Source organism: Emydura macquarii, unplaced genomic scaffold (assembly GCF_026122565.2).
Source record: "Emydura macquarii macquarii isolate MOO-44397 ecotype Brisbane River unplaced genomic scaffold, CSIRO-AGI_Emac_v2 contig_1008, whole genome shotgun sequence".
Lineage (NCBI taxonomy): Eukaryota > Metazoa > Chordata > Testudines > Chelidae > Emydura > Emydura macquarii.
The window spans coordinates 163,621-175,001 of record NW_027131145.1 but is presented as its reverse complement, the minus strand read 5'-3'; the positions used below and the strand labels follow the sequence as shown (position 1 = coordinate 175,001).

The 11,381-nt window shown below is 44.9% G+C and overlaps 2 pseudogenes; both read right to left on the bottom strand.

Annotated features, from left to right (window-relative positions):
• Nucleotides 1-2,816: 2,816 nt before the first annotated feature.
• Nucleotides 2,817-3,506, bottom strand: LOC137150685 (olfactory receptor 4D1-like; annotated as a pseudogene).
• Nucleotides 3,507-3,542: 36 nt separating this feature from the next.
• On the bottom strand, nucleotides 3,543-4,382 carry LOC137150677 (olfactory receptor 8S1-like; annotated as a pseudogene).
• Between the last annotated feature and the right edge of the window lie 6,999 nt (nucleotides 4,383-11,381).

Sequence of the window (11,381 nt, the reverse complement as noted above, 5' to 3'; positions counted from 1 at the left end):
CTGCAGACTAAACAAGTCTAGTTCCCTCAGCCTCTCCTCATAAGTCCTGTGCTCCAACCCCCTAAACATTTTCATTGCCCTCCGGTGAACTCTCTCCAATTTGTCCACGTCCTTCCTGTAGAGGGGGACCCAAAACTGGACACACTACTCCAGATGTGGCCTCACCACTGAAGATCTGAAAGACTTATAGAATCATAGAAGGTGAGGGTTGGAAGGGACCTCAGGAGGTATCTAGTCCAACCCCCTGCTCAGAGCAGGACCAACCCTGACTAAATCATCCCAGCCAGGGCTTTGTCAAGCAGGGCCTTAAAAATCTCTAAGGATGGAGATTACACCACCTCCCTAGGTAACCCCTTCCAGTGCTTCACCACCCTCCTAGTGAAAACGTTTTTCCTAGTATCCAACCTAGACCTCCTCCCCTGCAACTTGAGACCATTGCTCCTTGTTCGTCATCTACCACCACCGAGAACAGCCTAGCTCCATCCTCCCTGGAACCCCCCCTTCAGCTAGTTGAGGCTATCAAATCCCCCCCACTCTTCTCTCCTGCAGACTAATGGGATGGGCATTGGGATATGAGACTTTCCCCTGCCAGGAGTTGTTGGCTCCAGTCCTGCTGGGGGAACACACATGGCATATTGCATGACCTATCAGGGTCACCTGCTGTATAAAAAATGGCTCTTTGATGAGACAACCAAGGTGATGCTAGAACCAGGTCAAGCCCTGCTGTAAAAAAGGAAAGTTAGCAGGAGTCAGGCGGTGAGCCTGCCTGTAAGTTCACAGTAACTGGGAAAACCTGAGCTGGCATTACACACACAGTGCGAAGAACCACTAGGTACAGCACGTTCCAGAAAGGTGCCAGAACATCCCAATACCACACAGATAACGAGGGCTCACTGACCCCTCAGAGTGACAATATGATGGATAGACATGTTTTGGCTGAACCATCCGGTACAAGATAAAAGGTGGCATCTTACTACTTCAGAGAGCGGCAACTACACGCAGACGGGTGATACACAACGTGTTTGCCTTAGTGTATGAAAGGGGTGGTCTCCAAGGGAGTGTCTTTGTCTGGTTGAGTGAGAAACAGAAAGTCCCGCCGTTTACTGAGCCAGCACCATTGTCAGAGGCACACATGGATTAAGTGTCCTTGTAGCATGGATAATATGCTTTTAACGTGCTCGTTTGACAATAAACCTGGCCCAGTGCCTTCATTGCTGAAAGGGATCTGTGGATTTATTAGATAATCCAATTGTGGTTTGATGGCCCAGTTTTCTGCACAGAGAGGGGACAGCATAAACACTGGGAGAACACACACACAGCCAGCATCTGACAACATGAGAGATGTGGTGGAATCTCCATCCATACAGGTTTTAAAGGACCAGCCTGACAAAGCCCTGGCTGGGATGATTTAATTGCAGGCAGTCCTGCTTCGAGCAGGGATTGGACTAGATACCTCCTGAGATCCCTTCCAACCCTGATAGTCTATGATTCTGATTCTATGATCCCCTGAAGGGCCTGTCCCTGCAGTTGCAGACCGGGGGCCAGAGCAGAACCCCCTATAGCTCCCTCAATAGTGTCCTCCTCAGACCCTCCTTCATCTCCTTGTTCATAAGCTGCAGATCAGTGGGTTGAGCAGTGGTGTCCCCACTACATAGAAGAGACTCACCATCTTCCTGCTGCTCCCTGGTACTGTCAAGAACTTGGGGTCATTTCCCTCATGCTCAAGGGACTTCTTCTGTGACTTTGGGCAAGTCAATTAATCCCTTTCTTCCTCAGTTCCCCTTCTGCAGAAGAGGGACACTGGCACTTTCCTATCACACACAGGTGTTGTGAGGACTAAGAGTTGTGAGGCACTCAGATACTCTGTTATGGATACCTTATAAGTATCTAAAATGGAAAGACTGAAAATCCTGGCCAACAGTTCTATCTCATGCAGACGGTAATCTGGTTCTTTCATGTTGTTCTTCTCCTGAAAAGTAAAGTAAATATCATTTGCGATCTTTTGAAATACATTTTTATTTCAGGAATTGACAATCAAAGACAACATTAGTTGAACCTATAAATATATAAATATAAATGGATCTATCTATTAAAATAAACAAACAATCCAACCCCCCTAATTCTCGGTAAAAGTAAAGACTGAATTTTACTAAAACATATTGCTGACTTGTCCTATGGGAAATACAAATAAGCCGTATATTTGTATAAGACAGAAAAGGAGAAGCCATAAAATATTAGAATATCCAATTAATTTAGAGGAACATTCTATAATAAAATCTTCATTCCAGTTAAGAGTTATTTATGTTACATAATTCTTTTCAACATTTTTCAATATTTTTCTCCTCAGAAGAAGATTATGATCTTTGTGATTTTTTCTCCAGGGTTTGAAATCATTCATAGGAAATTTTTTTACCAGAAATTCTCAAGGTCATATCCTCATCTGATGTAAAATATTTACAGAACTCACTGAATAGCTTCAACTGGGAATCTCAGCCATTGACTCCAGTGGAGCAGTGCAGGTTTACAGCTGGGGATTTGGTCTACTGGCTGCAATGAAACAACTGTACGTTGATTTACACCGGCTAGGAATATGATCCATCTAGTCTAATGGAGCTATGCTGATTTACATCAGATGGCTGCACAGACTTCAAAGGGGATTATGGCCCTTGGTCTGTAACTTATTTACGGACGAACTGTTCCATGAGTGTGCAGGATATGACCTCTTTCGATGGAATACACAGTTCACGTGGCATATGCATCCCCTCTCTGATAAGCTGAGGTCTGGTTTCTTATAGAAATGATCTCTCAAAAATAAATTATGTCTTTAGTTTCCTCCCTGAGAACAGGATTCTACTCACCAGTCTCTGATGGCCTTTTTCATCTCAGCGTTTCTCAGCGTGTAGATTATTGAGTTCAGCATGGGGGTGATCACTGTGTAAATGATGGACACCACCTTGTCCAGGGCAAACTTCTTGAAGGGCCGAGCATAGATGAAGATGGTGGGTATGAATATTAAACGGTGATCCAGGTTCCACAGGTGGACAGAGCCTTGCGCTTCCCGTCCGTGACGTGGGTCCTGATCTTGACTAAGATGATGGTGTAAGAGATCAGCAGAACGATGAATACGACTACAAGGAGCACTCCGCCATTGAAGACCATCTGCAGCTCGACCACATGGGTGTCGGTGCAAGCCAGTTTGTTGATCTGTGGGACATTACAGTAGAAATTGTCCAGGATGTTCGGCCCACAGTACAGTAACTGGAGGATCAGTCCAATCTGAACAGCAGAGTGAGCCAATCCACCCAGCCATGCCATGCCAGTGCCACTATCCCCAAGCACACACCCTGGTTCATGATAATCAAGTATCTCAGTGGTTTATAAATGGCCACGTACTGGTCAACCGCCATCCCCACAAGGAAAAACACCATCACACCCCCGATGCAGTGAAAAGAGAACATCTGGAGGATGCACTGTTTGAATGAGATGGCTTTGCATTGGGAGAGGATTAATAATTAATTACTAATATTTATTATTTATTTAATTTAATTAATGCTGTACTGGATGGAGAAGAGTTCATCTAGAATCAGCAAATCGACTGAGCTGGGTTTCATGTACCGGGAAAGAGCTGTCACATGCAATAAACCCACCACAATGAGGTGGGAGCTGCAGGTGGAGAAGGCTTTATGTCTTCTCTCTGTGGAGTGTATCCGCAGGATGGAGCAGATGACGTAAATATAGGAGACCAGGGTGAGGAGGAAGGAGCTGAAACCAAATATCACAGCAGAAGAAAAAAGTACTATTTTATTGGTGAAGCTCCCAGTACAAGACAGCTGTAATAACTGAGGCAGCTCACAGCTCAAATGCCTGATTTCACTGGGGCCACAGAAGTGCACCTTTAACACAGGAATAGTGTTTAACAGTGAATACAAAAGCCCCATTGTCCAGGAACCACGCACCAACTGGCTGCTCACTCATTTGTTCATGGTCCCCGCATAATGCAATGGGTGACGTATGGCAGCATAGCGGTCATAAGCCATCCCTGACAGTATGAAAACTTCAGTACCAGATGAGAGGAAGATGAAGAACATCTGGGCAATGCAACCATTGACAGAAATGGTTTTGTGCTTTGCTAGGAAATTCACCAACATCTTAGGGACAATGGCTGAGGAATAAATGATATCAACGAAGGACACCTGAGACAGGAAGAAGTACATTGGGGTGTGGAGGTGAGGCTCTTCCCTTATCACCAGCATGATCTTCGTGTTTCCCACCAGCGTGATCAGGTAAATAACTAAAAACACCAGGAAGAGGAAAATTTGGAGTTGTGGGTCATTTGAAAGTCCCATAAGAATGAACTCATTCACATTGGTTTGGTTTTCCATTCACATTTACTGACCTGTAAGAAGAAAAAAAGAAATTAAATTAATCAGCATAATAACAGGTTATGGAAATTCCATGTGATAGATAGATAGATAGATAGATAGATAGATTCTAAATTGGATAAAAATAAAGTGGGTCCTATTCCATGTGGATTTACACAAGTATTTTTTTTAATTACACCGGAATCAACACCTTGTCATATTAGTTCTTAAACATTCCTCATCTTGAGAGTCATAAAAAGAGATCTGCTTTTGGAAACCACCTGTACTACCTTTTCTTCTAAACCAGATCCCATATTATTTATCCCATGCACTCTGTTGTGGTACAGGTGAAAAAATATTAAAGTATTAAGAAACTAAATTGAAAATAACCTTCCAATCAGTGCTGTGTTTGGTCAGATAACTTTGTCAACATGGCATCTTGAATATCTGTATCTATTGTCTGTCAGGGATTGGTAAATAAATAGGTCTCATTAACTCCTGTGTTACCCTAGATTTACCCCAGCATGACTAGAATGACTTGAGTGGAATTATCCCAGCAGAAAAGTGGAGTGGGCAGTGGTGAATTGATCCCCATATGTGCAAGTCAAAGACGTTTTTCATTAGCCCTGGACATTAAACAGGGCATAATGTTATAGGCCACAATTTGTAAAGTGGGTGGTGATTTTGATTTTCTTAATTTTTGGATGGTTGATTTGAGAAACCATAAAGGGGCTTGATTTTCAGGAATTACTAAGCACCCGAATTTAAAAACCACACATTATTAAGGTGCCTAAATCCTGACGCAGCTAAAACCTTCCCCATCAGCAATATAGGTTCATCAGGTGTAATTCTGCCAGCTATTTGACCCCATTTTTTACACACATTCTGCCCTCAATCAAATCTGTGTAACCTCATTGACTTCTAAAATCAACCTCAGTGCAAACTAGTAGACATTTTGGTCAATGACACCCAACAGGGGGATGAATCTATCTCGAACTCCCTTAGCGTCACTGTCTCTCAATCTTGTTTTGGGTCTGTCACCTCAGCAGAGGCTGAGGAGAGGGGCGAAAATGTGAGCTGAAGGAAGGGAGTGGTTGAGTGGTAAGTGCCATTGTCATATAAGCAAATGGCAGAGTACAACAGGACTTTACAGCCCATTTCATTGAACTGGATCTCCATGGACGGATCCTGGCACTCATGTGGAGTCCCAGTGAAATAAATGGGGCTCTTCACCAGCACGGGAGTTCATTTGGACAGATCCAATTGTGGCACTGGGGTCAAAATCCTCAGTTCTGAGACCAGTTATGAATGCGCATCAAAGCTGTCTTTCTCTTTAAATGATTGATTATGTATCCTCAGCACACCCACGGTACTATCAAAAGCAACCATGCATTTTTCCTATTACAGCCACTGGCTTCCTTTCCATTCCCGACTGAGAATACCATTCCTCATCATGTTATGATTTGGATTGTAAACCCTTCAGGACAGGGCCATACTGAGGATACTGCACAAATATCAGTCATTTCTTATAAATGATTAACTAATACTTTTAAACATGTGGCATCTCAGTAATTGGTTTCATGCTGAGAGATGCAAAGCACCTACACATCCCAATGGGTATCAATGAGATCCCAAAGTGCACAACATCTCTGATAAGCAGACAACTTATCTGGTGTGACAGTGTGTTGCTTTCATGAAAAAAATTATTTCCATTCAAAATTTTCCATTTTTTCAGTGAAAATCCCACCCTTCAAAAAATGAACCAAAAAATCTGTTTCAAAAGCCCCAAAGATTGTTTTTATGCATTTTTTTTTCAGATTCAGAAAATAACGTCATCAAAAGGATTCAAAAATATAAAATGGCTTAGTTTTTGGTAGAAACATGAAGCTTTCAGTTTTCCAAAATCAAGCATTTTTTGATGTCTGGATTTGGCTTTCGGCCAAAAAACAATAATAATGAAAAATTAAAAGACACGAACAAAAACGGAAAATAAAACAAACAATCAAATCCTCAACAGATTTTTTTAAAAACAAAATGTCTCTGGTAAAACAACTGGAAAATTTTAACCAGATGTGACTTTTATTACTAGTGTAGACCAACTACAAAAAGGATGAGGATAAATTGGAGAGAATCCAGCGGAGGGCAACAAAAATGATGAGGGGGCTGGAGCACAAGACTTATCAGGAGAGGCTGAGGGAATTAGGCTTGTTTAGTCTGCAGAAGAGAAGAGTGAGGGGGGATTTGATAGCAGCGTTTAACTACCTGAAAGGGGGTTCCAGGGAGGATGGAGCTAGGCTGTTCTCAGTGGTGGCAGATGACAGAACAAGGAGCAACGGTCTCAAGTTGCAGTGGGGAAGGTCTAGGTTGGACATTAGGAAAAGGTTTTTCCCTAGGAGGATGATGAAGCACTGGAATGGGTTACCTAAAGAGGTGGTGGAATCCATCTTTAGAGGTTTTTAAGCCGTGGCTTGACAAAGCCCTGGCTGGGATGATTTAGTCAGGGTTGGTCCTGCTTTGAGCAGGGGGTTGGACTAGGTGACCTCCTCATGTCCCTTCCAACCCTCATCTTCTATGATTCTGTGATTGGGAGGCATCAGAGCTCTGTGGGTGACAGCCCAGACATGAAGCATCATGGGACCGCAGGTCAGCACTGTTGATTAGTACATGCTGTCTGGCATCTATGCGCATCGTATGTATTTTCTGCACCATATATCTCTTAGTATGCATTAAGCACAAATATTACAGCAGTTATAGAGCCTAAATTGGCCTATGATTTTGATATAACCCTGCCCACTTATGCTAAGTATCCCATAACCTCTTGCATTCACTGAAGTGTGTTTTGGCTTGAGCAATTAGGGAATTTGTCAAGATCAGGACAGAGGAGTGCTTCGCGAAAGTGGCAGATAGGGAGTCACTCTCACAGGCCTTGCCTGAAATGTCCCAAAAGAAGATGACAGGACATTTGATGGTTCTAGGCCTAATACAAACTTAGGAGGTGCCCTCATGCCCTTCGAACCTGAAACACATGTTTGAACAAAGAGAGAGGGGTTACACTGTGATACCAGAAGAACAAGGTAGAAAATGGATAGGTGACAAGTCGGTTCAGATGACAGACACAGCACCTTGTACCTGCAGACAGGCTGGGTATAAATAGATGGCTATCGGGGTATAACTTTGACAGGACAGCTTCTGTGGAAGGTGAAAGTAACAGAGCTGCAACGAGATGGATTCCCGGAGACTGGTATCGTGTTGAACCTTTCTCCTGCACTATGTTATTGTTGATGTATAGCATTCAACCTGACTTGTTGCTTAGTTTCTCTCTTGAACCTATTTCATGCCGAACCAAAGAGTGGTCAAGTAACTGACCACACAATTTGTGAGCAGGCCCTGGCAGAGGAGGAGGGAATGGGACAGGACAGCAGGTGTCTGCGGGTCGGGATTGAAGCTCAGCGGCAGAGCTGTTGTGTTCTGAGTGTTAGCCCAGACATGGGATAGAAGCTGGGGTTACAAGCCAGGATTAATGGGCGTTGGCAGAGCTTTAGGGGGCATGGAGGAGCCCGGGACTGGGATAGCAGGAGGCTGCAGGTTGGCAGAGCTGTGGGGCGGGCTGTGAGAGCCAGGGGAGTATAGAGTCAAGACTGAGGTGCACCTATGTGTGCGTGTAAACCCAGAGATTAATAGCATTCGATGGGGTGGGCTGTGGGTTAGGGCTGAGGGCAGAGCTAGGGGTCGTGGGCGGGACAGCAAAGCCTGTCACCATCCAGGTGCATTGGCTGATCTCTGTCACTGAGGCCTACAATCCTGGAATTGCCTTTCACTTGCTGCGCCTGGGCCGTGCTGCCTTGGCTAAGTGAGTGGGAATCTCCAGTGTGTTTATATGTCAGTTTCACAGCATTGCCTCCTCCCCTGGCATTCCCTCACTTGGGGGACTTTGGTGTAATTTATGAATGAAGGATCACCTTTCACAGGGGTGGCACAACTGGCTTGACCCCTTTCCCTTTACACATCAGGGGCTGCTTGACATAGAAACAAACCCTCCCTTTCCTTTGTCTAACTTTAATTCATGCCTCTGACTTTCTTTTCTAATCAGCCCCAAGGCGACTGTCACCACAATCTGCATTTCTCGAGAACGTTTCCATTCTAATGGCCTGCCCTGGGACCCATTAAAATGACGAGTAACTTTGTTTCAGCTACTGATCTTTAGTTCTTTGAGATGTTTCACAAATCTCCAGGCACTACCCAAGTCACAGCTGAGCATAACATTTCTCAGAGCTCAGATTAAGGCACGTGAAGTTATAACAACCTGTATGTCCTTCAGTAAATCTCTACAGAGTCACGGGTGTGTTTTGGCTAATTGGAGAAATTACTTTTTAGTAGGTATGTTGCTAACGGGGATTGTTTTAATGAGCACATAATGAAACAAGAATTTTTTATGAAAAGATTATTTTTATCCTAAGCAAGATAAAATGAAATTAACATGTTTCAGATGAAATTGATCAGGGTTCCTTCATGTTGCTGATCTATGATCAGACCTATAGAAACAGCTGCATATTTAAAGTCAAGCATCTCACGCACTATGGACAGACTTCATTGCCACTTCTTTGATCAGCCCCCAGGGACCAAGATACCTCCAGCCTCTTCTCAGCTCCAATTCCCACCTGCTTTGACTGTGAAATTAGCTGCAAATGATGTGAGAAGGAATATATGTCAATTACCTAAAAGCATGATATATTTTTAAATGAAATTTAATCTCTATAAGACTGAAATGGGAAATTTAATCTCCATAACTGTGAAATGTGAGCAGCCCCTGCCTACATATGAATATAAGAATGGCCATACTGGGCCAGACCAAAGGTCCATCCAGCCCAGTATCCTGTCTTCCTACAGTGGCTGGTGTCAAATGGACCAGAGGGAATGAACAGAACAGAGCAGTTATTGAGTAATCCATCCCCTGTTGTTGAGTCAAAGCTTCTGGCAGTCAGAGACTTAGGGACACCCAGAGCATGGGGTTGCATCCCTGACCATCTTAGCGAATAGCCATTGACAGCACTGTCCTCCATGAACATATCTAATTATTTTTTGAAACCAGTTATACTTTTGGCCTTCATCACGACGTCCCCTGACAACGCGTTCCGCAGGTTGGCTCTGCATTGTGTGAAGCAGCACTTCCTTTTGTTCATTTTAAACTTGCTGCCTATCCATTGGATTGGGCAACCCCTAGTTCTTGTGTTATGTGGTGGGGGAAATGATACTTCCTGATTCACTTTCTCCTCACCATTCATGATTTTATAGACCTTTATTACATCCCCCGTAGTTGTCTCTTTTCCAAGCTGAAAAGTCCCAGTATTTTCACTCTCTCCTCAGATGGAAGCTGTTCCATATCTCTAATCATTTTTTTTTCCTTCTCTGTTCTTTTTCCAATTCTAATGTATCTTCTTTGGAATGGGGAGACCAAAACTGCCTGCAGTATTAAAGGTGTGGGCGTACCATGGATTTACATAGTGGTATTGTATTATTTACTTATTATCTGTCCCTTTCCTAATGGTTGTGTTAACTTTTTTGACTGCTGTTGCACATTCAGGGGATGTTTTCAGAGAACTATCCATGATGACCCCAACATCTCTTTCTTGAACGATAGATGGCAATTTAGAGCCCACCATTTTGTATGTACAGTTGGGATGATGTTTTCCAATGTGCGTTAATTTACATTTATCAGTACTGAATTTTATCTACCGTTTTGTTACCAAGTCACCCAGTTTTGTGAGATCCCTTTGTAATAATTTGCCATCAGCTTTGTATTTAATTATCTTCAGTAGTTTTGTATCATCTGAAAAATTCACCAGCTCACTGTTTACTACTTTTACCAGATCATTTAGGAATATGCTGAACAGCACTGAACCAAGGACAGGTCCTTGAGGGACCTTGCTATTTACCTCCCTCCATTGTGAAAACTGACCACTTATTCCTACCCTTTGTTTCCTGTCTTTTAACCAGTTTCTGATCCTTGAGACGACCTTCCCTCTTATCCCATGAGGCCCTGTAAAGGACCCCAGCTGGGGGCAGGGCCAGTGGCCATCCCTCACCATCAATCTCCAAGGGAGGCCACACCTCCCAGCCTCTGCACTCTGTGGGGAGTCCTAATAAAGAGGGGACAGTCTCTGGCCCTTAGTAGGGCAAGCCCCGGTTCCAGGCCCCAGCCCTTAGGTGGGGCGAGCCAAGCAAACGGGGAAGTATTCTCTGGCCCTTAGTAGGATGAGCACACAGTTCAAGGCCCCAACCCTTAGGCAGGGTGGGCCAGCAACGGGAACAGTCCCCAGCCCCCAGAGGGTTGAGGAATTAGTCCAAGGTCCAGCCTTCAGACAGGGCAGGCTGGCAGCAGGGAAAACAGTCTCTAGACTGCCGAGGGGCTAGCAAGCAGTTCCAAAGCCTTGGCCCTTAGGCAGGGTGGGGCAGACAGCGGAGAACAGGTTCTGGCCCTTAGCAGGTGATCACCCTTAGGTTGGTGTAGGAAGAGGGCTCTGGCAGTGACAGGGGTGTCCCGTCACTGGGTCAGTGGGGCTCCAGCTGAAACGTGATGACTCAGTGCAAGCATAAGCTCAGCCGGACTGTAGTCAGCTGCCCCTGGGATACTTCCTCCCACCGTCTCCCTAGAGCACCTGGTCCCTTGAGTCGCTCCCTGTCTCCTTGGGGCACTCCAGAAGCTCTCGGCCTCATTACTCAACGGCAGGTCCGGGAGCTGTTCGGAGTTATCTGCAGAGGGCAGTTCCTCTATGTCACAGGTCCCTGGGGTCTCCTCTGGCTTGTAGGGGGTTGGCAGCTCGGGTAGCTCCTCTAGGTCTCAAGGCTCCAGGGTCTATTCCGGGTCGCTGGGCTCAGGTAGCTCCTCTACATCCTTAGGGCCCCAGGCAGTGGGCAGCTCCAGCAGCCTCTCCTCCAGGTAATGGTCGGGTGCAGGCACAGGCCCTGGCTCCAAGGGAGAGATGTCCTCCCTCACCACTGGGTCCTGACTGACCGGGCAGA